This window comes from Kogia breviceps, chromosome 4 (genome assembly GCF_026419965.1).
Source record: "Kogia breviceps isolate mKogBre1 chromosome 4, mKogBre1 haplotype 1, whole genome shotgun sequence".
In the NCBI taxonomy this organism is placed as follows: Eukaryota; Metazoa; Chordata; class Mammalia; order Artiodactyla; family Physeteridae; genus Kogia; species Kogia breviceps.
In genome coordinates, this window is record NC_081313.1 from 87,509,050 (window position 1) to 87,533,553 (window position 24,504).

The following is a 24,504-nucleotide window of genomic DNA, read 5'->3' on the forward strand; positions in this document are numbered from 1 at the left end:
TTAAAACAATTTGCCCACAATACATTGAATCAAGTTTTATAGTTAGTCTAGTTCTAACATTAAATTTGTCCCAAAATACCAGAGCAAATAAGTGTTTTTGTCTGAATCTTACTTCAAAAGGATTTGGGGGAAAATGTTATTTTTACTTTACTCATATCTTGTGGACACTGCATAGACTTAAAGTCATAAAGTCTGTACAGAATAGCCCTCAAATATTTAAAGTGTTTGGCATTTTTAATGATGCAATTCTTGATTTGAAGATTGCTAAAATAAACAAACCAAAAAACACCATTAAAGGCCCATCCTAAGCCATGACCAAATCAGCCATTAAGCTATTACTGTTTTCTCCAGGTAAATATGGAGGATTCAGTTACATGAAGAAAACCAAACTCACTTGAGCACACATTCCCTGTGGCCTGAAGCCTGTCACCTGCTTTGCCTTCATCAATCCATCTCTTCAAATACCTAAGAGGCTGAGACCAAACAATGTGGCTGAGAAAAACAATGAATAAGGATCTATTTACACTTCTACTGTGAAGAATCATAGGTTAGCTGTGGCTTATAATTATCAAGTACAAAACGTGTTAACTACAGCCTAGCTCCTTTTCAATGAAATGAAAGATGAGCGGAATCTAAGCAGATGCTATATGCTTAATGGCATTATCATTCTCATATTTTAAAAATCCTACAAAGTGCCTACTGTGTGCCAAGCACTATGCCAACTACAGTAAAGATTAACAAGGCATGACCCTGACACCAAGGCGATTACAGTGTATCTGATATAATTAACGTCTTCAGGGAGGTGAGACAGTTGCTACCAAGGGATACGAAAGGTAATGGGGGGAAGGCACTAGTTAAACGTGTGGGTGCTAGTTCTTCCTTTCACAGATCCACTTGAGTTCCTGGTCTCCCTGTAAACATGGAGACAGGAATAGTTACGTGTACTCATGCTGAGTGTGTCATTATTGAAAGACGTAGCTGTTAAAACCATGAGAACATTAAAACTACTGCTTCTGAAAAAATATTTTCATGGAAGCGTGGAGGTAGGGCCGGGGATACTGTTACTTAATACCGGGGTACTGTCACTGAACGTAGTTCTTAAGATGGAAGAGTCCTGACTCCGAAGAAATGTGAAAAAATCTTATTGAAAAAGCTTCATCATGTAGGATTTTTTGTGTGTAAAGGATACACATTCGAGATCAGTTCTCCAAGTTCCTCCAGATACAGTCATTTTACTGTGGAATTGGGACTTCTGGATATTATTATCAGTGCACTGTAGATAGCTAATAAGCAGGTTTGACTAAAATATCTTGTAAATGATAGTTATGCATAATATGGGTCCTATAATACAAATTATTCACTTTTTTCAAAAATAGCAACTTTCTGATGACATCACTCTGATAATATAAAACAAAAAGCAAATGACATAGTAGGTGAAATAATTTGCAGATAAAATGTAGTTTATATATGTATTTAAATAAAGTGACTTGTTTTGCATATTAACTGTTATCAATGTATTTCTATCTTATGCAATTCTGGAAACGTAAGAACCAGACACTCAAACTTTTCAGTTTAAGTATACAGCTATTTTATATATATATATATACACACTTTCTTCAGCCTCTCACAATTTCATCATGGGTACAAGTGTCTATAATGGATTAATAGTAACTCAGTATTTGTAAAAAAAAACAGTTTAAAATCACAGTTTCATAATCAGCATTGTTATTAAATGAGCTCTTATTTTAAGTAGGTTTTTTAATCAACACACCTATATTGTTAACTAGAAATAAACATCAGCAAAATAAACCTACTTTAATACTCATTCTGAAAACCATCAATGAAAGGTTACAAAATTACAAGCAAAGGGAAAAAAAACAGTCTACAAAAGTTAAACTTGCATTCTTTAAATTTAGTCAGACTGCTTTTATTAGATAGCAAGGAAATGAAAAATGTTACATTCATGTCCAACGAATTACTAAATGCAGAAACACACTGCAAATACACACCGGCTGTCCGTAATCACTACTGCTCACAAATCAATCTATTTGGATGAGAACAAGAGCTGACCTCTAAGAGGACACATCTTCGTGCTCTGTGATTGTGATTAGTCCACTGAAAACCCACAATGCCACAGGAAATGGGGTGAAGACAGTCCAATCTATCCATGAAACTTATTAGGAATAATCTGACTAGAAACTACTAAGAAAATAGACCCTGAAGTGGGCCATGCATCTCCAAATAAATGAGACATCTTCTCCTCTGTAAACAGGTTTCTCTAATACAAGGAAGGCATAAAACAGGTAAGTTAGCTAATAATTACTCATTACTCTTTATATCTACATTTACCATCATCGTGATGCAAAGGCATAAATCACTTAAAATTTTAATTGATTTTCTGGCTGAATCATTCTTTCTTGTATAGTGAACTGACATCTTGGAACTTATTTTAAAGATCCAGTGTGTCTTGTCCACTTCAGTTTTCACTGATTACTAAAGTAATGCTTGAAATGTTCATTTCATATTATAAAGCCTACCATGACATTATTTAAATTTTTTTAGTAATAATGTAAAAATAAGTATGCAAAATTAGACAAGATACAGCAAAAAAACAGGACAAAAGACTGAGTCATATGTATATAACTTAAGATAAAGATTTAAATTGTTTAACTGTATTCTGCATTCCAATACTTATACATTTACCCAAGTTTCTAAAGTCTTCCCTATTCTACTTCATAACTCCTCCCAGTGGAAAACAAATGAAAACCAAACAGTTCAGTAAATCAACTTGTGATTTAGATCTTACAGATGTGAACTGAAGAATATTTTTTAATTCTAGGTCCTTCTTTTTCTTCTTTTGAAACACTTCTTAAAAACTCTTCTTAATTTTTAGAACCAAATTAAAATGGGTGTTTAATCAGATACAATTCTGCCAAAGTCTCCCTGTGTCAAATCTCAGGATTGGATTCATTAACTTGGATGACAGTGGATTGGCTAGTTTGAGTATAAAACATATACCCAAAGCTCTGAAATTGTACATTATTTTTCTTACTGATTAACCATAACTTCAGGATGGTTTTCCAGATAAATTCTTAAATTCATGTTTAGAAGTAACACAGAAAAAAATTTTTTAATCTTTAAAGTTAAGTTTGAAAGTAAAAAACAAAATATCATGTGTGTTTTCTTCAAAAGTTTAGACATGTAGATACATATGTATTAGTTCCTCTGCACTAATAAAGCAAAAATGAAGTTGACAATGACCTCCCAGAGGACAAGGATCCTCTCATTTCACAGATGAGGAAACTCAACTTAACCAAGGTTAAGTGACTTGCCCAAGGTCAAACAGTTAAGTAGTGTCAAAGCAGTGACACATCTCAAATCTTCTGAGTCAGATGCTCTAACATAAGAGATGAACTAATTCAGTCACCTTGTTGTCAAGATGATAAACAGAGTCCTGGAGCATTCAGTGATTTGCTTAAGGTCAAGCATCTAGTTGGAAAAAAATAAATAAATAAACAGTGACATCCACATCACCTGACTCCAGGCCTTAGTATTTTTGTTTTTGAAAAGATATTACTTTATCTTTCAAACTGAAAAAATCAGAAAGGAGAATTTCCACACAGTTAACACATGAGTTCAGTTAGGTTACCACAACATTTGGCAACAGGCAGGAAAATGAAGAGAGAAAGTCTATGGGCAGACAATGCATCTCTTGGGTTAATACTCAAATGATTCTCTAAATTAATAATAACACCTAGATTTCACTGAGAGGATATTATGCAGCAGGTATTTTACATGCATTTGCTTTCTCACTGGATCATCACAAATTATACACCCTCTCTATTTTACACAAGCGAAACTTAGAGTTAAGGAAAAGAATCAGCCTTTGAACCCAGATCACCCAGACTCCAAAGTTAGTCAGTGCTGTCTCTTTAATATGTCTCTGTACCATTGCAAGATTTTTCTGTACATAAAAAGATAATGAAAATAAAGAAATTCATGCAAAAGTATTTATTAGTGGCTAACTAACATTTACTAATCACATACTCTGTGCCAGGAATTGTTCTAATGTAACATGTCATTTAATCACCACAATAACTCTATCCGATAAATACATTTATTATTCTCATTTACAGATGAGGTAGGTGAAGCGGGGAAAGGTTAAGTAACCAGTCCAGGCCCACAGCACCTCGTTAGTGGAGGAGCTGAGAATTATACCCAGGATCTGTCTCAGATTCTTAACCATCACGGGCCAGACCTTGTACAGCGTGCTTCTGCATATAAACCACAATCCTGACCTCAAGGGTCTTACCATCTATAGGGAACAGAACACATACAAAGATGCAGATAGTGTACACCAACTACAGTATTGTCCATATGCCAATATTATTCATATTCACTAAAGAAGAAGAAAGGGTAACAACTTCCAGTGCAGAAGCACAAAGGACTGTGCATGGACGATGAATCACCTCATGTTTCCAGGCACACGTTTCAACTAAAAGACCTGGTTTAGTCTGGCAAAGCAGATGTCCATAACGCATAAGGTGCCAAAACTCTTTCTTCCCCTCCATGTTGTCTCTCTGGAGATTAGCTGGGAACCTGATCCACCCACATCCTATCAGGAGACTTTTGTCTTTGAAACTAATAAGGAATAATTTACTGGCTGTTAAGCTACAGGGCAAAAACTCCTCTGATGAAAGGAAGCAACAGCAAGGGGAGGACGATGGGGGGTGCGGGAGTGAGGGTTGGGGGGGATTTGAGACACAAAAGAATATAGAGTCAATTCAAGCATTCATATGCTGTTCTGGATAGCTTAAGAAACACGTGTTTCTTGCTCAGGATGTATTTACTGTGAAGTAGGCAAAAGCTGCATTTTAAATTTTTTAAGTAAATTCATATTGTTATTATGTAAATCAAAGCTGACTGAAAGTGCAGGAATTTAAATTAAATATAGGGGAAAATTTCCTGACGATATGATTGTTAAACTCAAGCTTTTATTCAAGGAACTCTAGAATTTCTCCTAAAATTCTTCAAAAAACTGCGCTGTACTTTGGCAAGGCCTCACAATCAAGCTTACCCGAATGCAGAGGAAGAGGGCTAGCTGGCATGTGAATTCCCTACCAGTCAGATTATTCTTCATATACAAGGCACTCTGTATATGTATACACACAGCCTCACAATTAGCTCCAAAGGAGTCAACGAAACACTTAACCTCCAGTGGGTGGTACTAATTATCTGCTGTAGGTGTACCAGTTGCGGCTTGCAACCTCTCAATCCATTACATGCTCAACAAGGGGGAATATAAGCGTGCATTTTTAACCCTCCTTTCATATTAGCATATGGTCTCCATCCTTCTTCTCCACTGCGCCTCCTCAAAAACTGTCTCAAGGTCACCTTTCAACATTTCACTAATTGTGTTAGACAGTGTGTCACTCACTCCACACAGCCCAGCTAAGCAGTTAAGAGCCACTTACCGGCCAAGGTCAAAGTACATAAAGCTCAGTTTTCTCATCTGTAAAAGAGGACCATTATATTTCCTTGTTCATAAAAGGTGTTGTCAGGATTAAATACATGATAATGACTGTGAAGTCTGTAAAGCACTGTGCTTGGTACACAGTAAGTGCGCAATAAATGGAAGCTATTCAGAAATACCTCTGTCTCTAGAAGGGCAGAGGAACACTTCTGTGCCTGTAAAGGCAAAACTGGATCATCCTGCACTCCTCTGAGTAACCACCAAGGCATTACTTGGCGGTTTTGAAAAGGGACTCAAAAGCCTGAGGAGCTCCACACAGCCTCTCAGGGGCCTGGGGCCAGAGGTGGGTGGAGCCCCAGATCCCAATCTCTCCTAAATGCAGCCTGATTGTTTGTTTGATGGTTTTTTGTTTTTCTTTTTTTCTGTTTTATGTATTAGTTTTCTGCTAATGATTTTTACAAACAATGTTTCTTGGCTAAAAAAGAAGTTTGAAAACAACTGCTCAATCCATAAATCAGAGAAATAATTTAGATGTGATACAGCACTCTCAGGTTCCATCTGGAAATATTAAAACTGCCCTGATTTTTACCATCCCACCACCTAACCACTTATAAACCAAGCCTAATTTGAAACCTTCAGATTTTTCCTGTATTCAGTTTTGTGTGTTTTTTTTTTTTTTTTTTTTTTTGCGTTACGTGGGCCTCTCACTGTTGTGGCCTTTCCCGTAGCGGAGCACAGGCTCCGGACACGCAGGCTCAACGGCCATGGCTCACGGGCCCAGCCGCTCCACGACATGTGGGATCTTCCCGGACTGGGGCACGAACCCGCGTCCTCTGCATCGGCAGGCGGACTCTCAACCACTGCGCCACCAGGGAAGCCCCTTCAGTTATATTTGCAAAGCAATTAAACAGTGGCTAAGACACACAACAGTGCAGAATTATAATATACATGAGAACATGTATATTATAATTGTTATACATGACCCTCCCCCTTGATATTAGAAGCCTCACAGTGAGATCCTGCAACATGGCTAACCCATTGTAGCCCAAGCTTCTGATCTTCCACCAGATCTCATTCACTCGGAATTAACTGCTTTCTGTACGTCCCCCAAATCCACCTACAAAGTTACAGCCAGCAAGTCTTTACTCCTGTTATTATGAATCCCTGGAATATTCTTCTACTATTTGTCTCCATCTCTATTAAAATCATATCTATCATTCAAGGCCTAGTCTACACTATTCCTCTTCCAGCAAGTAGCTCCTGATACCCTGAACAGATGTGCTTTCTCTCTCTGTCCATAGCATTCCATGCTTTATTGTGACATTCTTTGTTTGTTGTTCATTATTAGCCTGAGTGAAGCAGAACATTTTGATCACTGCCTTGACAATTAAAGAATTTTCTAATTGTCTTGGTATTTGCCTGCATGTGGTCTTTAGCACTGACAGGTTCACATCAAATGTCACAGAAGACCAGGCATTAAGATGTAGGGACGTTTACAATATCAGTCAAAATGAACAACAATCCAAATATGCTATTGGTGGTTTTACTGTGTCCTTATTAAAAATCACTTTGCAGTCAGGACACATGAGAATTTCATTTTAAGGATGTTTACTTTTCCAGTTAGTAAATGTACCGGGATGGTTTTTACTAAAACATAAGTCAGCCAGCTGTTTGTTTGGGTTCTTGAACTGAATGGTAAAAATACAGTCAGCTTTTACTCAAAGTATTCCACTTTAAACAAGGGAATCTGTTCCATATTTAAATGATTTAATTTTCCTTTTTAAAAAAAAGTTTCAATTTTTCATATAGTAAGAACGTCTCCTCTTCAGAACTTCAGAAGTTGCATTTCCGATGACATATGGTTCTCCATCACCCATCTCTGATACCCCAGGGATGCTGAAGCACTTAGGAGACCCAAGAGTGTGTGTAATCTGACATGACAGCTGAAGTTGGAAAGGCTGACAGAAGCATCAGAACAGGTATCAGGGAGGGAGAAGGATTAGTCTGGAATCCAGGTTCACCCCTCATCTTTCTTTCAACTCCACCAGAATGCTACACTTCGTGTGCCCTTGAGAACACAGCATCTGGCATGAAGGGCTGGACCCACCAAGACCAAATAGCTCCATGTACCTTAAACTTCTGAAGGAGGGCAGAGAGTGTTTTGGCACTCCAGTCTCCCAAATTCTCTGTAACCCAGCATAAGCTCCTGCTGGCTTTGTAGTCAGCTTCTCTTTCCTCTATATGGTGCATTTACGAGTTCAGCTGTGGGCCCTGTTAATTTCCCTGCTCGGCCTTTCTTTTCCTCCTAACACATGCATACTTGAGCTGCCTCTGGAGTGCTGACTAAGCAAGAACAATAGGAGGCTTTGAGCAGGCCTCAGCCAGCCCCAGACCCAGTCAATATTTACTTCAGTTTAGAGCCACTGTTTTAAAGCTCCTTCCAAGCAGAACTCAACAGTGGGGAGTCGCCAGAGGTTTCTAGATTTTATTTAACAAGAGGGAAGAGGGCTGTAGAGACAGAGTAAATAGATTACTGTCCAAACCACTTTCTCAGAGAAAAAAAGGGAGGCAGTGCAACAAAACAGGTTAGACTTTCGATACTAATTAGCAATTTACAACAAGAAAAACCAATCGTCTTCCAACACTGATTACTGCAGTCTTAAAACTCCGTATTAGGCCGCAGTGCAAATCCACTTAGTGTGACCCCTGTATACCTGTGAACAGGGCCCTGATACGATCAACCACTCAAAGCTTTCCAGTGTTTGCCTGCTCTGCCCGGAAGGGCCATGCGAGGGCCCTAGGGGAAGTCAGCCCAAACTCCTTGGCTGACTCCCCAACCAGATCTCACGCCTACTACCAATTCAACTGTGTCCCGAAAAGAAGTTGTGATTACCAAACACCCAGAATCGAGCGCGCGCTATGGTAAATACCAGTACGCGTGTCTGCTAGCTTGGCAACATTGAGAAGGTAGATCTGCGGCTTTGAAGAGAGTAACCGAAAAAAAACAAGTCACAAACACTCTTTTCCCCCCAGCGACAGTGGCTTTCTATGGGATGGCAGGTGGGACGGGGAGGGAGGTTTAGAATCAATGGAGTTTTCCCATATTACATAGCCTTTTGTGGATGTAAATATAGAGATACTCCCTTCATTGAAAATAAAACTATTTAACTGTAAAATTTTTATATTTGCCCAGTTGGTTTAATTTTATTTTTTTAAGGAGTCAATTGTCATAAAACTAACCTGAAATGACAGTTGGGAAGTTTTACTAAAATGATTAAGGCCATATAAAATTACCAGAGATTTCAGTTAGATACCTGAGGGAAGAAATTCATAGTTGTCTGCCATAACCAATTATAATGCTCATTATTCCATTCAAATCAATAAGTAGACTTAATTGTTTCTGCTTAAAGACCTAACTATACATTCCATTCGCATTTTACAACATTTCCATAAGGACAGATGATCCAAAAATTTTAATAGGAGAGAAATTAAAGAGGCTTTTGCAAATGTCTAAACTTAAAAATTCTAGTTTAGGGCTTCCCTGGTGGCGCAGTGGTTGAGAGTCCGCCTGCCGATGCAGGGGACACGGGTTCCTGCCCTGGTCTGGGAAAATCCCACGTGCCGCGGAGCGGCTGGGCCCCGTGAGCCATGGCCGCTGAGCCTGCGCGTATGGAGCCTGTGCTCCGCAACGGGAGAGGCCACAACAGTGAGAGGCCCGCGTACCGCAAAAACAAAACAAAACAAAACAAAAATTAAAAAATTTTAGTTTATGACGAACTAGTATTAAAGGGCAGTTCACCATTGTCTATATTTTAAACAAGCAAATTACACTGACATAATTTGGCATTTCACAAAGAGAATGAAGAGAATTCAAACCACCCTTCCTCAAAATATATGAGGTAAAAGGTTAGGTATATTAGGATAGGCTTGTTCTATCGTGTTTGCTTAAATTCATCAAATGCACTGAAATATGTTCAGCTCTAATCTTTACTACAATATTTACCATATTAATAAAAGCTAAATAATTAAAATGCAACTCAATCCAATTACTGCCACATCTTAAGGAATTACTGGATTGCTATACACTTAATTTGATCAATCAACATGCGCTCACGGAAAGAAAATACAAAGTCAGCCTAGCTGAAATGAAGCCTCTGGCTGATATTTTTAAACTGATATATAAGAGTTATAAAGAACTATTTTTTTAATAATACAGAGTGTCAATAAGTAAGTCATCAAACTTTAAACTTCTTGACTAACCTTTTGCCAAGAAAGGAAGCCTGGAACACAGGAGGAATTGTAACCATTAACCATTCATTATACTGAATCCAAGTAACATAAAATTACAAAGTTTAAAGCCTGAAATAAACTCACAGCAAGCTCATTCCCTTGACAAATCTTAACTTCCAATTTAGCAGGACAAAAGAAGTCTTCTTTTGTATGAGATGATACAAATGTGAAAAAGGTCAGTCTGATATTCTGGTGAGCTTAGCAATTCCAAATATTAAAACACTGAACTTTTAAGGGAAATCAGTTATGGAGAGTTACCAGTTCTCTTTCAAATAATTTTGGTATTGCTAATACTAACTTCAATTTTTATTGCTACTGGCCAATTGCTGCCCTCAGTTGTCACTAAATTTCTGGGTACAGCACATAAGGATCATTGGCAATTTCCTTTATGAATTACATTTTTTTGCCTTAAGTGAGGTTTATATCTTCAGGAGTAAAATGTTATAAAATAATTATGTAAGTATACGATTGCAATTTTTAAACAAGTAACAGGCATACTTGCTATTCTCCTGAATAGCTATACACATATGAAGTAAAACCTGCTTTGAGTAACCACCAGACAATTCTACAGGAAAGTGGCCCTTTGACAGTAATGTGTTAAAAGAAACTTAGGTTCCAGTGCATAAAAATATGTGTTCCTTGACAAATTCTGTCTCCTTTCTTAGCTAGACACTGTTACGATCTATTTATGCTCCTAACATCAATGTGTGTATAATTAATATGTACTAAGTTTAAAAGCAGTCAATAACAGGAGTTTTTTAAGCACAGAGGCATCAAGAGGCAAAACCCTGTTTTTCGGGCAGTAGGATTCAGAAGAATCCAAGGATCCCAGGGACAGCTGGGCTGCCTGTAAGGAACAGCCCCAGATAGGAATTGATTTGTTTCAACAAGCTCCTCATTGGAAATACAAGCATTCTCCAAAAGGGTGTCGGTATTCATTAATTTCTCCTTTGAGATGGAGATATCTCATTATACCTATGAAGTCCAAAGCAGAATATTAGGGTTTTAGAAGTCAAAGAGGAAACAATATATTGGAGACAAACTGAGGGGGCAACAACTTCATGAGGAGATCCAAATTTCCTTTCTGGAAGAAGGTCCTAGATGACTTGCCTCTCAAGTGTCACTCTTCACACATTATTACTCATGTAGAAATCACAAGATAAAGCCTGAAATGTGAATTCCTTTAAAAGAAAATCCTATATACATGCATAAATCATATCAGGGACAACATATATTACAAAATAAGACAACTTGATCTTTTTTAAAAAGTCAACTCTTCCATGATGTTTAGAAAATAAAATTTTATTTGTAAGACTGTACTTCTATGCAACTTACAAGAACATATAGAATTATACAGTAAGATGCATCAGTGCAAAGTGAGGTGACCCCTTCAATCTCTACTCTAATTTTTATAACCTTTTAAAAAATCCTGCTACAGATATACTTTCCTTCAAAAATTCACAGATCTGAAGGAGACATTACCTGTTTATCTGTTAGGGTGAAGAAACTGAGGTTCCAAATTAATCTTTACAAATGTAATGGCATAGTTAGACTCAATTAGAGCTGAAATTTAACTAGATCTGAAATGTAACAAAAAATGTTAACAAAGACAATTTAAAAATCAAATCTGACATAGGATTTTTAATATCTTACTCTCTGAGCCTTGCCTAGACGACACCCAAACCCATTCAAAGTTTTACCCAAAAGAGCTGCTATTATAAAAACTCAAAACAAAAAAAAAGTACATAATTCAATGCCTTTATTTTATGCAGTCAAAACAATCCGTAAATGTAGAAATATCAGTGTATCAAAGAACTTGGTCACAACCTATTAATCTGAGGACAAATCACTGTATGCAGTCAAAACAATTTGTAAATGTAGAAATATCAGTGTATCAAAGAACTTAGTTACAACCTATTAATCTGGAGACAAATCACTGTTAATAGCCTTGAGCTAAATAAAAACTGTTCAATGAATGAGGACAAATCACTGTTAACAGCCTTGAGTTAAATAAAAAGTGTTCAATGTATTTATTTTCCCTTTTAAAAAATGGAGGGGCAAAACAATAATTAGAACTACTGAGTATCTTCTGCTTTATCTAAACATGGCAATGGCCACAAATCTTAGGTATATTAACTCCATTTTGAACAAAGCCATTCCTTAGAGATATGCAAATGACTTCATTTTAATCAATAAAGATATCCTATTTCTAAATTTAATAATCTTCTAAGCATACTTCTTTTTTAGGAACCACTGAAGTTCACACAGTCACAGAAGATTCTCTAATTTCTTTATCTATGAGAATCATAAAACTGGAAACTCTAAGTGGGTGTCACCTCAAAGTCACTGTCTCAGACACTTATTTACACCATAATGAGAATAAACATAAACCTACAAAAAACAAGCAAAACAGACATGTCTTGATTTACTATTCTTAATGATATTCATAGTTCTTATAAAAGTTACACAATATTTTAATTAAATCCATTTTGCCAAGGATTTGAAAATGAAAAGATCTACTTGTTTGATATTTAACTATAAAAAAGTATTGGTAAAATCGTTATTAAAAACAAAAGGATATTTGAATTAAGAGTGCTCACCATCCTTCCCTTCTTTTGGTTTATTTTCATACAAACATAGCTGGTCTACAGGCAAACAGTTTCATCTTCCTTTTAATAATTGTTCCATAGAGGTATATCGGTTAAGTGTACTTATGCTTTCAAAGACTTTCAAGTTCACATAGGAGAGTGGGAATATTGTATTTATACACAAAGAGTGAGGAACAACAAGTAAGCAGGCAGAGTAATCTGAATTTAACTACTTCCACCCTTTACTTGTGAATACAAGCATCACACAATTGTTTTGCAAAAGCGAATTATATATATGCTGTGAAAAAAACAGAAGTGTATTTATAGACTTTATATTACCGAGACTCTATAGAAACAAAGATTACTAAGGACACTAGAATCATAGATTTTAGAGCAGACAGCTGTTTTCCTCCCAAGTCTCCAAGGAAGTGTAGGCTCCTAAAGTCACCCACAAGAAACCCTGCCAGTGGAAGCAGAAAAACTGTTAGTCATCTTCTGTGCTGAATGTAAGATGAACATTTGAGGTTCATTTAACCATATGGATTTTAATTGGAAAGTGTTAAAAATCTGTTTCTGAGGTGTAATTCTGGCATTGCCATAGAAAATATCTCTGGGGAGGGTTTGCAAATATATTGCAACATTTATGACAGGATCCTCCTTAAACTTCTTGGACCAAGGCAATATTTTCACTCCAGTAGATTTGTCTATAAAGAGCAAGACTTACATCAAAATCCCTGGCCTGTTACTTTTGATAGTGGTATATTTTAATGACACATAAACCTCAATGTAAAAATCTATTTTATTTGTCTGAGATTTGGGGTAAAGTTGCAAGAAATGAAGATTACCTGGTCTTAAGACAAATAACTTGCACTCATGCAAATACTAAGCCACTTGAGAAACTGTACAGAAAGTTCAGGGCAAATACAACCAAGAGCCCTTGATAAGAAACCGGAAGTAATCTCTCTCCCCACTGATTTATCTAGAACCTAGCTGCTCCAACTGTGGTTCATGGGCCAGAAGCATCAATACCACCTGGGAGCTCGCTAGAAATGCAGAATGTCAAACCCCACCCCAGATCTACTGAATTAAAATCTGTATTTCAACAAAATCCTCAGAGGACTTGTGTGCACATTAGACTGTGAAAAGCAGTGATCTAGAAATCGCAAATTGACTGCTTCATGATGGCAGGATACTGTTTATATATTGTTTCCTGCAATATCTCCAGTACTAAGAACAATACCTGGCCTACAGTGGACACTCGATAAATATTTGCTGAATAAATCCATATGTGAACATTTCTTAGAGTATCTTCTACTTTGCACAGTGATTATGTGTATACAGTTCTTAAACGTACACAAAACTGCAAGTTCCTTAAGGGTACAGATGCTGTCTTATGCATCTCCGAATCCACTGTGTGCCTCTCAGTGTCTGCAGGTATCACTCAATATTTTATCAATTGTAACCTTTGGATATTCAATATAGGAATATATTACTACTGTTAGATATTTATCTATAACGTTGCTTTAATGTGAAAACTTTGGAAAACTAAGTTTAAATCAACATATAATTTCTGAATTCGCCCATTTGGCTCTGGTTTTAAATACAGTAAGGAGAATTCACCCAAGAAATCGAAGTAGTAATGGAAACCATTATATAGGGCCAAGTCCTGATTCTGTGTGGTACCAGAGAACAGGAATGGCATGGATGATTAAAATACAAAACTGATTCCAAACCTCAAGTTATTCAATAGCCTCAAAGTCTTTTCTTACCAAATCTCATATGAAAGCTGCTATAAGTTTCAGAAACATCATTTTTTTAGTTTTATTTTCTTTCTCAAATCCACCTACTGAACAGTGAAATGGCCAAAGCCATCAAAAGAGAAATACAGTGACAGGGAAATATACATAATAAACAAACTAAGTAATCAGTCCTCAAATAACCAGATACCAACACAGAACTCTAAAGCAAAGCAAAGAAATAATTTGTGAAAGGGATAATTATATAGTAAATAATCAAATACATTAATAACATAGATGTACTGGTAACAGGACCATTCCAAAATGATACTCAAAATAATGAGCTATTCAGAGTCATGATTATTGCTGACTCTCTTAGGCCATTTTTTTTTTTTTTTTTTTTTGCGGTACGCAGGCCTCTCACCGCTGTGGCCTCTCCGGTTGCGGAGCACAGGCTCCGGACGCGCAGGCTCAGCGGCCATGGCTCACGGGCCCAGCCGCTCTGTGGCATGTGGGATCTTCCCGGACCGGGGCACGAATCCGTGTCCCCTGCATCGTCAGGCGGACTCTCAACCACTGCACCACCAGGGAAGCCCTCTTAGGCCATATTTTAAAGGACGGATACTAAATCAGGAATACTCTCCCCAATAAAGAATTGTTTTTTTTCTATTTAATTAACTGAATTCAATTGTCATTTATACATTTTTTTTTTGCTTCAGGGAACCCAGAGTTTTAAGCCATCAGATGTCTGACCCCATATGTATATAATCATATGGAATATCCTGTACACACACACACACTCAGTCATGTTGTTGTTTTCCCAAGAGTATAGTTGACAATAGTAATAGCAGAGTGTGTAATTAGTTTTCATTGTTCCCCTGACAGCTATAGTTCCATACAAGACCCTTTTCTTTTTAGGTTGTAAATGCTATGGAAAAAATAAACTAATAACAGGCATTTAATTATGGGTCCTGGAACCTGTGGGACAGCAAAAACATATATTTCCAGGGGAGGGGAGACTTTTGTTCTTCAATTATAGTAATGCTTAAAAATATTGATGCCAGGCATATGATAGAAAAAATTTTTAATTTTTTCCCAAGTCTCTATCGAGGATAAAGTATGTATACAACGCTACATCAATACTAAAACCAAGAATACTATTACATTTGTACTAAAATATTAATAAGAATAAAGGCATTGCTTATTAATAAGCAAAATACATAAAGAATAGCTTTATGTTTTGATACTATCAGTGAAGAATACAAAGATTCAGTTTCAGTTTTGGGTTTTGCCTTGCTTTATACAGACTTAAACAAATTAACACTTGTGATATCAAATATCTGGGTGCTATAGTCCCTGAGGCTTACTTCAATTTGTTTTATACAGTATTTAAAATAAGGCATCCCCCAAGTTGCTGTCATGGCAGACACTAGATCTGTCACTGAGGTCCTTTCTCTCCTGATTAATTAGTAATTGGGAGACACATTTTGGCAGCTTTCATTTCCCTATTATTTTCTCTTGTTTGACACAAAACCCTGTCAGGAGCACCACTATTTGAACTGTACCCTTCTTAGTGCTGGGTCACTAAATTTTAATAAATGGAGCCCCTGCCAGAAAACTACAGAAATAGGCATAGAAGTTTATTGCAGCAGTAATAGTAAACAAATATATGAAGAAAATACTGAATGCCACAGTATCTAAAACATTAATGGTCTGTCTGAACCCAGGGGTTATCGGCGAGATTGCAGAGCAGAGACTAAAAGAAAGGGCCTTCAACAAAACCACTGCTTTCATTTGTCTTTCAAAAAGTACATATTAGCTAAATAAAGCAGATAAATACTTGGTGCAGCAGAGCCATACATCTGAGTTTCCTCCATTATCCCAACCCGATGAATAAATCTATTGGGAGGAAAAGATTGATAGTGACTACAGGGATACAGACCCCTTCTAGAAGTCACAAAAGCACTCTCTGAGCCAAACAAAGAAACGTTTTTCATAAAAGGTAAGGTGAGGAACTTAAAATTGAAGCTAAAAAGACTGAGATTTCGGAGAGCTACAAATAGCTACAGAATCAGTTTCAGGTTCTCCATCTCAAGTGTCAGTCACTTCAAAAAGTGCTGCTACGATGATGGTGGCTCAGGACACTTGTGTGCCACAGCAGTGGCCATGCTGTGTGGGTCAGAGGTCACAGCTTCCACATTCCGACATCTGTCTGTATTTTCTTGCCCTGAAACAATAGACGGGAACTAGGCTCATTTGCTCCCACTTTGTTTAACCTAATTGTTAAACATAAAAGATAACTTCCCCATATTTAGAATTATTTTTCCTTTTCTCCCTAATCCCATTTGACTCCATACAATTAAATACCATTAAAAATTACTTAACCAAAAGGTTAAGTCCCCTATATATTATTAAAGTTAGGCAAATATGACAAAGCCGTATATCCGGCCAGCACCTAAGTACCAGAAAACATCAAGTATCATGCCCTCCACCATCAAAATCTAGATAACAATTAGCACTACAATTATCCAACCAAAATAAGCGATGACTGCATCAAACCACAAAACTGCATTTTTAATGGGAGAAAATACTTTCATTTACTTTTATAATATGTATTTTCATAGTAAGAGGCAAGAGCTAATTGTGAATTTTAGTTCCTACATACATAAATAAATCACTAATAAAACTAGAATGGATATTCTGACACCTTAGAAGCGGGAAGAAAAAACAAAAGTATTTGTTAGTTCATTTAAAACAAAAAGGTCATTTTGAACCCTTGGTTATTTTAGTCTTCTCCATCAGTCAAAGAAAAACAGATGATGGATAGCAGAGGAAAGCGTTTTGGTACAAAAACTGTCAACTCATACTTGGACTTTAATGAGAAGTTCATGAGATGTGTATCCGATCTTAAAACATGTATTTTATTTATCTCCTTTACATGGTACTTGCAACCATCAAAAATCCTACTTCTAATGAACTGAAGCAATCTGTGACATAACTAGTATTCAATTTGTGCCCAGTTTAATCAGACTGACTGACTCAGGTTACTTTGAAATTAGTCTTAAGACGTTCTGTTTTTACTTCAGTACATGGGAATAATGTTCCCAGACATCATCAGACAGATGCAGTGGCAAGAAGTGTAGTATAAATTTTTGGTAAAGTTTACTAGACCACATGTTCCTCCAAATGTATCCAGAAATACAAAACATGGTGGAAAATATAACAGTCTCAATTAGTATACTCTCATAATTTTTAAAAACAAATATGAATTTACTTTCAAAATAATTTTCTGTAAGAACCCACAAGAATGGTTTAGTAATGAGATTGTGAGAGCCTATATTCCAGGGACGAAAAAGGCTCTGGCTTCATATAATGCTTCTTAAAGCACCCCAAATGCTTCATTTTTGGAGGTAACTATATTTTTATCAGAACCACTTACTAGAGAAAGATTCCTGCTAACGCTGTGCAATTTGGAAAAAAAAAAAAAATCAACCAACAAACAAAAAGGACTGCTTAGTACAATAAGAAAAAGGAAGTCAGGGTTTCGGGTGGGCTGATAATGGGGGCTACTAATATATCACTGAGAAATTAACAATAAATTGTAAGCTTCAAGAGAAAACTACATTTGTAAACATGGTACAGCCCAATATTTAACATGAAAATATAATATGCCTAGGTTTAAAATATATAATTACTAAGCTAAAATACCCTTTTTTTGGTCAACTGAATACAAGAAGATAGCATTCTACTGAGCTCACAAATAACTTAAGATAGAGCTTTAAATGTAGAGCCCTGCCAAAATGATCCCAAAGTGGTTTAGTCCTTTTCTATCGTCCATATTCATTTCCGGACCATTTTCATGAAAGAAGTAAAATCGGTCTTAAAACAAGATGGCTGCTTCTAGGGGGAAAGAAAAGAAACGCTGATTTAACTGAAAGCCAAAAAACTAGCTTTTCTAAATCAAGAAACAAGAACTTTGATATATTTTTTTTCTAATCTCCAAGTGTGTATTCATGCACTTCCACATGGAAATTTACGGTTTACTCTGTGCAGTTACTGAAAATTATTAACAGCAAAGCAATTTTTTTTAAGTTTTGATCTTTGTGTGCTAATAAGGTGATTGTCCAATGCATATACATAGAGATATCACAAAACCAAAATTCCCAATTATCCTTTGTATCAGAATCATGATCATCAGTCCCCCAAATCAGGTCACTTGATAAGCAGTAACAGGAATAATATTGATTATCTTGTATCTCTTACAGAACTCCATCATAAAATGCCCAGTGATAGATATTCTGTTACAAACAAATCAACTGTATTTGGCTTTTCAAAGGTAATACCCTAGGAACTTAGCTGTTAGACAACCTCTCCTGGAATTGCACTTAGATGACCTTCCCTGAAGCAAATGGCAGATTAACTCTGTGACATACACATAAAAACTAAAAACATCTTCCTCCATTTTGAAATAAGTTTTAAATAGTTTTTTTTTAATCACTCAAAATTATTTTTATTTCTCACTTGAGGGGAAAATAAGACCTGACAGTAACATTTTCTTCAACCTGTCAACTGTCAATTGCATGAAGAATGTTTCTCAAGATGACAAAGGTTTATTTTTCCTTATTGAAAATGATAGAATTCTACCTGAATGAAAGCTGAGCTAACCATCACTGTAGTACACTATCGTTTCCCAGCAACTAGCTAACTCAAGGAGAAGTTTTCACTGTTTTAAAATAATGGTTTTATTGAAATCTATGGCTCACTGTTTGAATACTATATTCAAAAGCCTAAAAATAAAGAGTTTCCATCTACACAGATTTCAGATTAGAAAACAGTGTAGAGACTTCAGTAGTTCACAATAAACCCTTCAGAGTACAATAAGGAGTATAGATTATCAAGAATAGTAAAATAGAAGGAAAACTTTTTGTTTATGCTCAAAACTAGGCATAATAGTTGTAATAAAGAAAAACCTGCATTATTACTTTTTACTTTTAAACTAAGTTCTTCTATGTCATTATGCTGCCTTGTTTATAACTGACAATTTTGAAAACATGAATGCAGGCAAATTCCAGAGGAAACAGATCTCCTGGTAGTGAGTAATATCCCATTCAGAAACACTGGAAGTTCAAATTAATCACAAGAAACTTTTCCACAAAACAGCTCAGGGTATAGGTTGAGAAGCAGACTAAAATATAAATCTAATAATATAAATCAGGCCCTTAAAAAAGACAATAATTTATTGATGTTTAGCATCTAAGACCACCATCATAAGACAAATTACTAAAAGTGAATATTAATATCTCATTTCTTACACTCCTCTTTGAGGTTTTATACCTGAATATGAAGGTATTATCCGTCACAAATGATGTGAGGCAATTTTTCCTTGGTTTAGAAGACTAGTCCTGACTGAGCATCCTGGGTAAGTGGCCAGACCTTCCTCACTGTGCTTAGAGATACAAGCTTCCTTTTCAACAAAGACATTCTAATCAGGGCTGCTGTTTTAACAGTTTGTATACTGTTTCTGAAAAGAAAACTGATTATATGGCATCAGTTAACATAGAATGGTTCATTATCTAAAATAAAATATCACAGCTTTTAAAATTCTCATTGCTGCTGGAAGTTATTCAAAACCAACACAAAAAATGAAGAGGGCTGAGGGGCATCGTTTTTAAAAAACTATTAATCAAATGAAATATATTGGACAAAGGAAAAAAAACTAAACAATAAACCAAATGTTACCCTCACATAAAATTCTGTTCTTAACATATTCTTATGTTTTGTTCATTTTCTATTTCAATGTTTTCTCTTCCTCAAAGGTACATTCTTTTGGCATATACTTCTAAGTTTGCAATGGCCAGGACTCCTGAAGGACTAATTGTATTCATTAATTTTCTTGGCCCAGCATGAAGCTGGTAGCTTGCTTGGTTCATAGCAACAGGGGAGAAAAGGAGGCACTCATCTTTATCTGTCCCATCCAACAGGAAATCAGGCCAGTGGACAGAATGCAATGAAATGCCTCTTCAGAGGCATCTTACAAGATTAAATCGCAAGAAATTCACAAGGTTAATTTGCCCCCAAATAACTAAATGCTCCCTCCAAATCTGATCCTCAGTCTTCAAAGGTGGATGCCTCTAGAGCTATTGATTATCAGCCAGAACACATATGGCAACAAGATATTCGTTCAGTGAGCCAATGGCTTAGTTAATACCACTAAAATCAACGAACAGGGAGTAAAGAACTACTGAAGGCTCTCTCTGATTCTTTTAATCATGAAGAGTATATTGACCTTGGTCTCACACTGTACAGCCAAGCGTGCCTCAAACAGCACTGATGTTCCAGTCACCTAAGAAAAACACAGTTGACTATTTCTGATAGCTTATTACGAATACATAACATAATGTATAAAATCACTGGAACACAACATCTCAATGGCTTATTTTGCTTTCGAACTTCTATGGAAAACTGGCCAAAAATAAGAAGCACACTTTTCTTCTAAAGTTTCTAGATTAAACAAAGGGTAAGAGGGGGAAAATTCACTTCAGGTCTCCTACAAATGGATAAGGGTAAAAACACTTCAGGTCTCCTACAGTGGGTATAAATTTTCATCACACTGCTTTATTTTTAAAGCAGATGTTTATAAAATTCTGATATAAATATCAAAATAACAAAATTATCCCATACATCTAATAAAATGATACATTACACTGAGGTTCAGAGTTAATAACGTTAAAAGATTCTAGGTAATGTCTTTTACTTGAAGAACTTTTGTTTCTAATATATGAAGTATTATTTAAAACACTTAATATTTCAAAAATAAAGTTATCAGGGTTGGTGATACAACTCATTCAAAACCAAGATCAACTTTCCATCTTTCCTCAAAACAAATTCTTAGATTTAGACCAAACTGATTTCATTTGTCAGTGGAAAAGGCACAGTACTAGTATACTGGCATATACATATAACACTGGCAGCTCAGATTTTTTTAAGTGAAACAAGTGAATTTTGAAAGAGAAAAAATATGCAAGGGCTATATGATCAGGGAAAAATGTTACTACTTCTCTCTACTTAGTCACATAAATATCACCTATACTGCCTGAAAGATTTGGGAATGTTGACCTAGAATTCACATCACTTTCACAACTCAAGATTACATGTTTGCAAAACTAAATGGTGTCAATTACCTGCTACTCTAACATGAAATGTTTAATTTACAAGTCCAAAGAAAACATATGGTTAGGCTAAAATTTAGAAAATCCCAAATGAATTATAGGGATATCTTTTCCCATAAGAGAATAACATTTTAAATTGGTGATTCTCAAAGCTTAACAGAAGCGAAGTACTAAGGGAAGAAAATCGGTACTCTTATTAAAGTATGCTGGTTATCTTTGCCACTGTATTATTTTACTATTCCATCTATTAATGCCAACCAGTAGGAGACATGTTTAATTATCCCCAGCATCATTTTGGCAAGTGGTCAAATGAATCCAAGAATTTTCAACATACACAGCATTTGAAAGAATATTCTCTTTGGAAGCACCAAACTGTTTATAGCATGTTTCAAATTAAGCAGCATATTCTTAACATTGAGTCACCTCTACCTTTATAAGCGTAGCTACTAAGGGAGAATGTAAGGGAAGTTTTATTATTGAAAGTCTTTTTAAAAGTTACTTAAAAGCTTTTTCCATTATTAAAGAAATTAGACACAAATATTCTATCCATAGTTATATTCTCCTTGACTTGGATCTTCATTACTCAAACTTACTTAGTAACAGGCCGGTTCAGAATTGAGCATAACATTAAAAGGATCTTTCTATTACTCTCACGATTTAGGTAAAACTCATACAACTTTTCAAATGTTTAAAATATGAAAGACGCATTTACAAAAATGTTCTCATATATTTTTATTCAGACTGTTAGGTCTCAGTTGTTATTTTAGAGATTTGTAGCAAGTCAATACATAAAATCCGTGTGGTCCACTGCCCAATAAATACTGGCAATTAAAAAATTATCAGCATTTAAAAATTAAACATCTATTTCCCAGAAGTGAATGCTTGGGAAGACAGATTCTAACAGTAAAACTTATATGACAGCAAATAAGTTTTACATTTTTTTCCTCTGTGAACTTAGATCTATGGATGTTTCTGTTATCAAAGCAGTCAGTAATGAAACCCAATGCAGCTGATAAACTCCTATGACTACACAAGTTACAAAATAAGATATTTAAATCCTGTGATCAAGATGTAATACTTAATTTTAATTTTATCTAAACATAATTTCAAATGAAGTACATTAGTATAAGCTAAAATATATTTACTTCATTTTGCCACAATATCCATTTATATCAGCTCAATGTGTCCGCTGAACTCTTCTCCTAAGAGAAAAATCTTTAAAGTCTATTTAAGTTGCAATTAAAGTTCTCTACTTTTTTCTACAAGACTGAAGTCTTCTGATAATATAATTAATTTAGCAAAATCTTAAAAGATAGGATTTATGTCAAACCAAAAGGCATGGTTAACTTACTTTACAAAATGATAACATAGATGAAAAGAAAATGTAAAACATTAAAAATTTAAAATTTAGTAGACCCCTACAAATTTTCTAAAATATTTTTTCACTATCTTTTATGATAAACTTATTTCTAAATTACTTATTTTGCATTTGGCTCCTTTTAAATACATCCAAGCTAACTTTTCTTCATTCATCAAAAAAGCACCATCTTATTCCACATTTCTAAGATAAATCTGCCTACCAATACCTAGTTTTAAAATTATATTATTTTTTAAAGTAAGTTTTACTGTGATAACATATGAAGATAAACACACCCACAAATCCCTAAGAATACTAAAGTTAGAGCTGAATTTTTTTTGCGGGGGGGGGAGTGTTGCATGATTCTTTCTTTTGGACATTATCAAATTGATAATGATCAAATAGGCATTTCCACAAACTTCAAATTAAAATACTGACTTGAGAATACTCTTGGTATTTTAAAATTCTACAGATTAATTTTGGGCAGGTTCAAACACACCATGGCATCCTGAGCAGAAGAGTTTTCCGCAGGCAGGGCAGATCTATTAAAAAACATGACCTGTGACAAAAATCAATGTGCTAATCTCAAACTAAACAACAGTATCAAAAGCATAAAACAGAGATAACCTAAGATAAAATGTCCTCAAACTAACTCAGACTAGTTTGACAGGTTAAGAAGGAGGGGTAAGAGTGGGGATGTTGCTGATTCTTTCTGTTTTAACCCAGGATGGCTGGAATACCCAAGTACCCAAATAAATTAATACCATGAGAAAAAGATTACACTGTGAAGTTAGGAGTGGGAAACAAAAGACAAGAAAGAGCAAAATGTCCCAAATTCAACTAACCAATTTCACTGTTGTTTTATTTGATAAGGCACTAAAGTTTAAAATATAAATTCCTCTGTTTCGAATATGCTGTCTAATAGAGCCCAAAGGGGAATAAAACCAACCAACATAATGAGACTTGCTTTTAACGCCATCACAACTGGAAAGCTTGCTCTATTTGTCTTGTCAGCTTTAATAAAAGGCATCTCTCTGGCAGGATGGCTTCTCTTTCTCTTTTCCTAATAGCGGTAAGTGGCATGTCAAAGAAGAAATAGCTTCCCATCCCACCAACCACCTCCAGCAGACTTTTTAAACCAAACTTTGAAGGATGTCTCCACTTGGCCCAAGCGATTCAATCAGGACTTGGGCTACCTGGGTGTGACTATCTTTCCTGGGGTAGCAGGGTGGGGGGACTCTATCCCCGTTCGGCAACCGGTGTACGGCTCGAAGGGAAATCTGCTCATCTTCAGCCGAGAGAACAGTACTTCAAGAGGGGGAATCCCTCCTATGCCAGCATAACAAAGGAAGGCGGGAGGCCGGCGGAGAGGGCCACCGGGAGGTAGGAAAAACTAGAGGCGCCCACCAGCCCCCTCTCCTCAAGCGCGCTGGGCGCGCAGCAACCACAAACTCTTCCCTTGGCCTCCGCCTTTCTTCTCCCAACTTCCACGCCAGCCCAGGGAAAAACCTGGGATTTTAGGTATAATCGATGCTATTTCCCTTCTCCTCGGCGGGCACCGAGACCAGCCTACAGCTGGAAGCTAGAAGCTGGAAGCTGGCCTCGGTCCCAGAAAGGCAGAGCAATATGGGCCCAGCGGGGCCGACTGCTGCCCGGGAGAAGGTAGGGCTTGGACCTGCTCTGGATCGGGAGGGGTCCGCCCGGCACTCTGAACAACCCCATCCCTACCCCTCTTCCAAGGTCCGTGAACAAGGAACCCAGGCAGTTAGCCAGGGTCCAGCAGGAGCGCTAGGGCGGCCCCGGGCGCCCATCTCTACGTTCCCGCGTACTCGGCTGGCTTCGGAAGCGCCCGAAAAATGTTTCCAGGTAACCGCGCGTTTTCCTCCGGCTG

At 36.4% G+C, this 24,504-nt stretch overlaps 1 protein-coding gene across 2 annotated transcripts in view; it reads right to left on the bottom strand.

Annotated features, from left to right (window-relative positions):
- EFNA5 (ephrin A5) overlaps window positions 1-24,504 on the bottom strand; it is a 284,025-nt gene that overhangs the window by 256,899 nt on the left and 2,622 nt on the right. The gene's annotated exons all lie outside the window — the stretch shown is intronic.